Here is a 9,165-nt window from a genome sequence, read left to right as displayed (position 1 = left end):
AAATCCAGCTAGTTTCTTGTTGCTATGAGCATTGCATTTGGAAGCTCACATTTTCTCCTAGTATTAAATTATAAGAATCTTGCTATTAAAAGTATAAGAATAGTGGAAACGCCTTCATTGAAATTAAAGGTTTTATTATTCTTGGATTATAGTAGGAAATGATACTCATAGTTTGCTACAAGGATATATTTAAGAGTATTTTTTGGAGCCTCTATATGATACTCATAACATTGAGCCTTATGAATTTTCAAAACCCCATGAACTGATGCTATTCCCCAAACCCTCACCCCTCAGACTCCCCCCGCACTTTGAGATGCGGAAATTGAGTCTCAGAGGAGTTAAGGCATTTGCCCAGGATCTCACAGCTGTGAAGCAGCACTGGGGTTTTGAAGCTGCGAGGAAGGTCCTGACTCAGGGTTATCGTTTTGCATTTGGTTAGACCCAAGGCTGCCTTTCCTTGTGGCCAAAAGATACAATTATGAACAAAAAGTTTCCTTGTTCTGTAGCATCTTCCTTTCTTTCTTTTTTAGGGGAATTATTAGTTGGTATTTTAAATTAGGACATCACAGAAGTAGAAAAGATATGTTATGACTATGCAAAGTTGCTCTCAAAAATGAAAATTATGTGTATATAAGTTTTAAAAAGTAGGTTGCAAAATTATTTTAAAATGTTGAGCTTTCTTTTGGAATAGGAAGATCTGTATAATGCAAGAGAGAAATGTGTACAGAGCAAGAGAGAAATAGGGAACAACACTACGTTCTATTTCCAGAGTTGCCTTCGTATCTCTAAGGCTTGGAGCCAGGTGCTTAATTTAGTTATGCCTTTGTTTCTGCATTTTTAAAATGTTGATTTTGGAAATCCCTCCCAATCAGAAAATTCTCTAATGTTATGAAATAACCTAAGGTAGCTTTGCAAACGAATGAACTATAACTATCAACAATGTCAAATGTTACACACCTTTCGAACAATTATCACATCATAGTGATATGTGAGACAAACAAAATGAGAAATTTACAGTTTTCACTTTAAATTAGAACTCTTCCTTACCCCTAAATAAAATTTTTCAGAGCTAATAAATTCTATATACTGTAATATATGAAAATGCTATGGTAGATAAATTCAATTTTAAACATTTTGCTTTTTGTTAAGAACAGATACTTATATGTACATTCACAGACAATAAACATTAGTTAGAAATATTAGTCAGACAGAACTTTTCTGTATGCATTTATATTCATTTTTATCTAAAAGATAACAAAGAGAGGTATCCACATGTCCACCTGTATTAGCCGACCTAAAGTTCAGCTAGGTGCTGGGAATGGGTCAGGATTCACTTCTCTGCTTTCTCTGGTCTTGACTCAAGAGTTTTAGCATCTCATTCAGATTCCAAGAAGCCATGTAAGTTATGGAGTTGCAACTAAAATCTCAATATAAAGCCAAGTCTCTTGGAAGGTTAGAAGAAATTTATCCACTGGGGAAGGAAGGTGAGGAAGAAGTCCCTCTATATTAGCCTGGACTCCAAGGGATCTACTTTTTCTTTCTTTAATATTTCCTTTTGAGTGTCAGAATACTTCCTCCTGACTTTATCACTTATTTTTATTAGTTTCTTATTTCAGAAGATGAGAAGGGCTATGGAAGGAGAGTGGACAGAAATTGGTAAGGTGAATACTAGTAAGGTAAGAAACTGTGTTCAGATTCCATTTCATCTTGTACTGTCTGTATGATCTTAGCCAAGGCAAGTTACTCAATTTCCTCTTCTGTAAATAGAATAATAATACTACTTCATAGATTTGTTTTGGGGATTAATTAACATATGTAAAGTACTTAGAACAGTGCCTGCTTTAATGTAAATGTTAGCTACAAATATTAACACACTATGTGCTTTATAAACATCTACACTAATAAAAGACAAAGATGCTAATTGACCATACCTTTGCTACGCCCACCAGCCAATCAGAAGAGTATGCAATTTACCCAACAAAGGTGGCAGTTAATTTGCATACACAGGAGCCCAGCGAAGACTGAAGATAGTGTAGAAGGAAGCCAAGCACTGCAGAAGGGAGCCAAGCAGTGGAGAAGGGAACGGATCAGAGGTAGCAGAGATAGGAGCGGAGCTGAGGCAGTGGACACGGGAGGGAGCGAAGTGGTGGAGAAGGGAGAGAGCGAGGCGGTGGACATGGGAGGGAGGCGAAGCAGAGGACATGGGAGGGAGCCGAGGCGGCAGACATGGGAGGGAGCGGAGGCAGTGGGGAAGGGAGGGAGTGAAGCGATGAACACGGGAGGAAGCGAGGCAGTGGAAAAGGAAGGAAGTGAGGCAGTGGTGAAGGGAGGGAGCAAGGCAGCGGAGAAGGGAGCGAAGCCCGCCTCGGTGGGCTTCACTCCCTTCTCTGCTTTGCTCCAGTCTCAGGAAGCCCTATTCTTGCAAGAATAGGCCCAAGGAAGCCCTATTCTTGCAGGAATCTTCCTGCAACCGGTCTCTAGTTTATAAATAAACCCCATTTGGTCACAGTGTGTGATCTTTTTAATGTATTGCTGGATTCGGTTTGCTAATTTTTTTAAGCCTTTTGCATCTGTGTTCTTCAGCGAAGATAATATATTGAAAATATTTTAAAATGTACTACTGTTATAAAGCATTTTTTGTTCTTAGAAATAGTGTTTTGCCTTTGCTTTTTCATGTTTTGCTGTGGTGAAGAGTGTCTTTGTGCTGGCATTAGTAAATATCTTAAGGCACAATGTACCCCAGGATAAGGATCTGAAATCATATTGCATTATTCTTCTTGTGTGGTAAACATAATTTATAACAGCTTCTTAGCACATAACATTAGGTCATCATTATTTTGTCTTTTAATGTGGCTGTCAGTTCATACTAAGAATAGAACTGTAAGCTTCTCTACTTCTTATCCTCTTGGGTTTGCATGAAGATTATGTATTTTGAAGATTTTTTTGCAGGAATAATTTAAAATCACATGTCAATTTTATTAGATTTATTATCATGAATTTATCTGAAATCCACTCATGAGATCATAAACTGAACAATTTTGTTCCATTTTGTTGTTAATTGTTAATCCTCATCGAAGGATATTTTTTTCCATTGAATTTCAGAGAGAGTAAAAGGGAGAGGGGGAGACAGAGAGAAAGAAATATCGATGTGAGAGATACACATGGATTGGTTGCCTCCCGCATATGCCCCAACTAGGCCAGGGATCAGCCTCCAACCGAAGTATGTGCCCTTGACTCGAATCAAATCCATGATCCTTCTGTCTTCTGGCCAATACTCTATCCACATTAAGGCTTGTTCCTTCTTTATTGCCCACATATTTCCAGTGCCAGATCCCCGAGGACATTTTATATCATTTCCTTGTATTTTGAATCTTTGTGCCTCTATGCTGGCTGAGCTGTAGCAATTGGATAGTTCCTGGACACCTTTTGTACACTGAGATAGTGAACAAATATGTAACTATACATGAGAGGGACTACAAACTTCATGAATATATCCCACCAAACCAAACCGAAGGGATCCCCAACTGCAACTCTCATAGCCAGATCACCAAAATGTCCATTCAACATGACCTCGTGTAAGGAGAAGTATGATGAAGAAGAAGTCCATATGGAAAGGTCTTAACAGGTCACAGCTAAATTATTGAAAACATATCACCATGTCAAACATTGCTAGAGTTCGTTCAAGGGCCTTGAAACAGGCCCTGGCACATAGAAGAACCTGAAGTTAAAGCTTTTCTAGAGTTAAATATATTTCTGGGTGGAAGTCTATAAATAACAGAATTTGATAAGTCCAGGTGCAAAATCCAGATTAACTTGAATTGCTCCTGAGTGCATTTCCTGAATATCAAGGCCCCTGGCAGTTTAATTTGCTTTTCAGGAATGATACCAATCCTAGCAGATACTTAACAGTTAGTTATTTGTTTATTAGTTTAGTTCACCCTATTTTTTATCTTAAAAGGTTTATTATAATAAAGCCAAACAATTGTACATTTTATTATTAACTAGAGGCTCAGTGCACGAAATTCATGCACCTGTGGGGCCCTGCCCCCCAACTCCCCAATATTCATGTATTTATGTATATGTATATATGTATGCATATTTTGTTTCTTTTGTTAATCCTCACCTGAGGACATTTTTCATTGACTTTTAGAGTAGAAGGGAAGGCAAGAGACAGAGAGAAACATGGATGTGAGAAAGACACATCAATTGGTTGGCTCCTGCACATGCCCTGACCGGATTGGGTCAAAACAGCACCCCAACAGGGCCGACTGCTGGCGGCCACGGGGGCTCAGTGTTGAGCGTATGGCACTTTTCTGTTTCTGCTTCCACTTCTGGTAGAGGTCCCGCTTGTAGGAGCTACTGATGTAGTGACTGCTCTCTGTCTTGATCTTCTTCTTATCCTCCTGTCCTGTCCCACAAACCACTTCTTCTTCCGGTCCCACTTGAGCTGTTGCCAGCCCCTGGTTAGAATCTGGGCCTCGCCCCCCATCAGGTCCAGGACAGCGCCAGCCACCTGCTGCTCAAAGGCGACCCGTCCCCACCAATGCTCAGGCCCTGTTCACTGTCAAAGTCCTTGGGCCGATAGGGGACATAGAAATCCTGGTCCAGCAGCCAGGCCTCCTCCTTCCTCCTCTTGGCTCCCCACTCAGGTCCTGGCTGCTGTTTCAGGCCCATGGCCGCTGTGAAGATGTCCTCCATGCTTGCCCCCTCCTATGCCTCCTCCTCCTCTGTCCCAGGCCACTCTGCCTGCCACCCTGAGCAGCCCCTGCTGCCCTGCTCAAAGCTGGCGATGGCCTTGCAGCTTGGCCCGCATCACCTGGCTGCTCAGGGTCCTACTGGAGGTGTTGATCTCCAAGATGGTTGCCAGCGACCTGTACTGCTTGATGCTGTCCAGCAGCCTCAGCCGCTGCAGAGGGGGTGCAGGCCCAGCCCCGCGAGGTCCAGCTCCTTGGCCCACTTGATGGAATCTGGCGAGGACGCCAACCACCAGCGCACATACTGCTGCTGGGCATTGTCAGCCACGTGGCCCAGGCCCCACGGCTGCAGCGACGCCTCCAGGGTGCTCCTCAGGCCGCAGTCCTTGTCGTCCATCCACCACACTCTGTGGCACCCGGCCCAGCAAGCCTTCCACGCCCACTGCACCTGAGGGCTCCTCGTGGGGGCGGGCGAGGGTGAGGTCACGGCCCAGGAACAGGTCCAGGTCCAGCAGCTAGGGGACCTCATTTGGGGCCACCAAGGAGTAGGCTGTGCCACTTCGGCCAGCCTGGCTACACCCATGTGATGCAGGAAGAGCTTGCCCTTGGCTGGGAAGTTGAAGTGTTTTTTTGTTTGTTTGTTTTTTAAAAATATATTTTATTGATTTTTTGCAGAGAGGAAGGGAGAGGGATAGAGAGTTTGAAACATCGATGAGAGAGAAACATCGATCAGCTGCCTCCTGCACACCCCCTACTGGGGATGTGCCCGCAACCAATGTACATGCCCTTGACCGGAATCGAACCTGGGACCCTTCAGTCTGCAGGCCGACGCTCTATCCACTGAGCCAAACTGGTTAGAGCGATGGGAAGCTGAAGTTGATGACGTTGTCCAACAGAGGGATGTCCAGTCCCCGGGCCACCAGGTCACTCACGATGAGGTGGAGCACTTGCCGTGGGTGAACTTGGCCAGGTTGATCTTGTGGGCCATCTGGTCCAGGGCGCTGTAGATGTGGGCACAGCTCACCCGCTGGAGCAGCCTCGGCCCCACAGAGACCAAGTGTGTGTGTGTGTGTGGGGGAGGGCAGCCGCTCAACACCTGGGGGGAGGCAATGGGGGCGGTCTGGTTGGGGAGGGGCTGATCGGGGGATCTGGTCCGTTGGCTGCCACAGTGCATTATAGCCACCAGTAGTTCCGCTGTTGGGTCGGTTTGCATATCAGCCTTTTACTATATAGGATTAGCATATTCTGTTACAACAGTGAAAGGAGAATTTGTGATTTTGGACTGCCAGAGTAGACATTTATTTTAGAGTTTTTCCCATTTGTACACAAATTTGTATTAAGCATTAGAAGATCTTCGTGATTTTCTGCAGAATCAGTTTCTTAATACTGAGCCATGAATATCAGCGTGTATTTCTGTGTTTAGCTGTCGATTGAGCAGTATTGTTAAGATGTTTTACAAAGAATTTAAAAACAACATTTAAGACGTTTCTTTTATTGCTATTGTGCTATGGACCTTGAATTTGGAACGTGTTTGTCTTGAAAAAATAACAACACTTACGTTTATTCTCCAAATCTTATTTGAAATTAGAGTTTATTAAAAGTTTCAAATCTTTGAGAAAGTCATAAAAGATATAATAAAACTTATGAAACTGTGTTAGGGATCAATTAAATCTGTTTATATCTAATATTATTTCCAATTATTTCTTTTTGCAGAAAATATCTGCTGTTGAGCAGATGTTGTACTGTCATTGGCCTCTGTCATTTAATAATCACTTGCTCCGAAAGAAGTTAAATCTCACAGAAAAACAAGGCTGCCTTAATTTTCTTAAAATGAATTCTCCACTCTCTGGAAGTGATGGGTTCAGTCCATGTATTTGAGCAGTCATCCATACTGAGTGATTATATATATGTGATATAGCAGAAATATCTTTATTACCCAAGATCTAAAGAAACATTTGGGAATGAGAGATATCTGATACTTGTATAATTTCATTGGGTGTCCTTTCATGAAAATAATTGACATACCTGATATTTATTTTGATGAATCAAGACTCTTAAATGGTGTTTAAAAAACAGTGAAAGGACAACTGTTAGAATCCAGTGAGAAAATAGTTCTTATTTCTTTCTTGAGTAAATCGTAGGTCAGTGTTACAACAGAACCTTCTGGGACTTAGGAGGGAGTCATTAATCCTTCAGACTAGGATGTCATCATGTTTAGAGAACACCTCATGTGCATGAAACCATTTTAAATTTCTCTGATTATAAAAGAATTTCAGAGATTTTTGTTCACTCTGTGAGTAAGTAGTAACTTAATAATGACACTCCTGGGAGTCCATTTGAATTCACTCATCACTCAACAAGTTCCAAAGAACCTTTATAGTCTTGTTTGATCAATCCTAAGAGGTCAAAGTCAATCACATTCAGCTTAATACATCATGTGAACTGTGCATAGGAATCAATTCCATAGAGCAAGCCTCCTCAAAAGACTTACCTTAAGCCCATACAGACCAAGGAGGTTGTTACCACTGTTGACATGGTAGTGAATAGTTAAAACAGAAAAGTTGGCTATTTGAGTAGACATTTTATTTTTCATATCACCAAAAGTCAGATGCTTTGTTTTCTCATGGGAAATGGCTTTAGAAACATCTCTCCCCTGGGAATGACTTTGGAATTCACACACCAAGGTTAATACAGAATGTCTTGGACAGTATTGGGGTTATTTTTAACACATGACAGAAGTTCATGCGGTGGGAATTCTAAAATGCGAACGAGTAATTCTCTCAGCAATCATATCTTAAATAATAAAAATAGGTAATGTCCATTCCTTCCATTTACTCTTGTGTTTTCATAAATCTAAAAATGCAGTTCTACCTTGGGAAATAAAAATTCATCATCAGCATTTATGAAAATAAATAAATTTGATGCAGTAATGTTTGATTTGAGCAAATTAAATGGAATTAGATCTTGGTGTAGAAAAATAAGTTCCCTTCTTTTCTCACTATCCAATTCCCAAATCTGTAAGAGTAGAAAGAAAAGAATTAAATACTTAAAAGGTGTTCTGCAAATGCCAAGATACCAAAAAAATCCAATATTCACTCTTTTAAAACATAGCAAATTTGTTACTTATTTTCCGGTTTAAAAGGCAACACATGTTTATGGTAGACAATTTAGAAAATATAGTAAAAGACAAAAAAAAACAAAAACATCTCGTTTAAACCACCAGTCAGAGAAAACTACTTTTAACATATTAATGTATAATTTTGCAGATATTTGTGTATGCAGGCATATGAAAATGTTGTTTTTTGCAGACATTTGTGTGTGCATGCATCTGAGAATGTTGGTGTTTAAAAACATTGATTTGTATTCTTTTTAATATTTTTTTCATTTAATTTCAGGAGATCAGGAATCCTGGTCTATTTTGTTCACTGATGTAGCCCAGTGGCTGGCACATGGTAAGATAGCAATAATTATTTGTAGAACTTTCCTGTGCAGTATGACTTTTATTCACATGTCAGTAAATATTCTTTGAGCCCTACTGGTGTGGCTCAGCCATTGAGCATTAACCCAGAAACCAAAAGGTTGTTGGTTTGATTCCTGGTCAGGGCATAAGCTGGGCTTGTGCGCTTGGTCCCCAATAGGGGGAGTGCAGGAGGCAGCTAATGGATGATGTTCCTCATTGATGTTTCTATCTCTATATCCCTCTTCTTTCCTCTCTCTCTCTCTCTCTAAAAATTAATAAAAGCATATTTAAAAATATTATTTGAAAACATGATGTTTAGTCCATTGAACAGTATGTTGTAATCTATGTAACAAACATACTATTGCTGGGAATTAAGATTATCTCAAACTTTTTTTGCATAAAATTACCAAAACATCTCTGTGCACAATTCCTTTTTTGTATAACTTTGATTACTGGAAATAAATTAAAAAGCTAAAATTGTTTGAAATTTCCTATCTTAAAAAGGCTTCTATGGAAGTTTAATTTATCCCTCTCCTTCTTGGAAATAGTAATCTCCACTTCCTTTGATGGACCTCCTCTCTGATACTCTCATCCAGATGGTTTTAGAGGGATTAGCACCATCCATGAAACCATTTCCCAAGACAAAGTGAATGGTTCAGAGATGGACCCATAACTTAACTCAGGCCATTAAGGTGAGAAATACTTACTTTTTCAGAATGAGTGGGGAAATTATTCTCTTCACTTTTTGATGGAAAGGAGGAAGGCTACTGACCGCCATGGGAACAGCTGGCAGTCTTGTGCTATAAGGGGAGTAAATTTTAGGTACCATGAACACCATAGAAAGCAGAGAGGAGAGACAGAAATAACCTGGATTGTTATACACTAGAACCAAACCTCACTTGAAGTTTGACCTAACTTTGAATTTTTCAGATTTCAGAACTAAAAGGTTGCCTCTTTTCCTAGTGTGAGGTAAGTTTCTATTACCAGTAATATAAATATCCTGATATGATA

The 9,165-nt window shown here is 40.5% G+C and overlaps 1 pseudogene; it reads right to left on the bottom strand.

Annotated features, from left to right (window-relative positions):
* Positions 1-359: 359 nt before the first annotated feature.
* On the bottom strand, positions 360-7,229 carry LOC102442466 (annotated as a pseudogene).
* Between the last annotated feature and the right edge of the window lie 1,936 nt (positions 7,230-9,165).

The sequence above is a fragment of the Myotis lucifugus genome, unplaced genomic scaffold (genome assembly GCF_000147115.1).
Source record: "Myotis lucifugus unplaced genomic scaffold, Myoluc2.0 scaffold_80, whole genome shotgun sequence".
Lineage (NCBI taxonomy): Eukaryota > Metazoa > Chordata > Mammalia > Chiroptera > Vespertilionidae > Myotis > Myotis lucifugus.
This window is presented reverse-complemented; position numbering and strand designations above follow the sequence as displayed.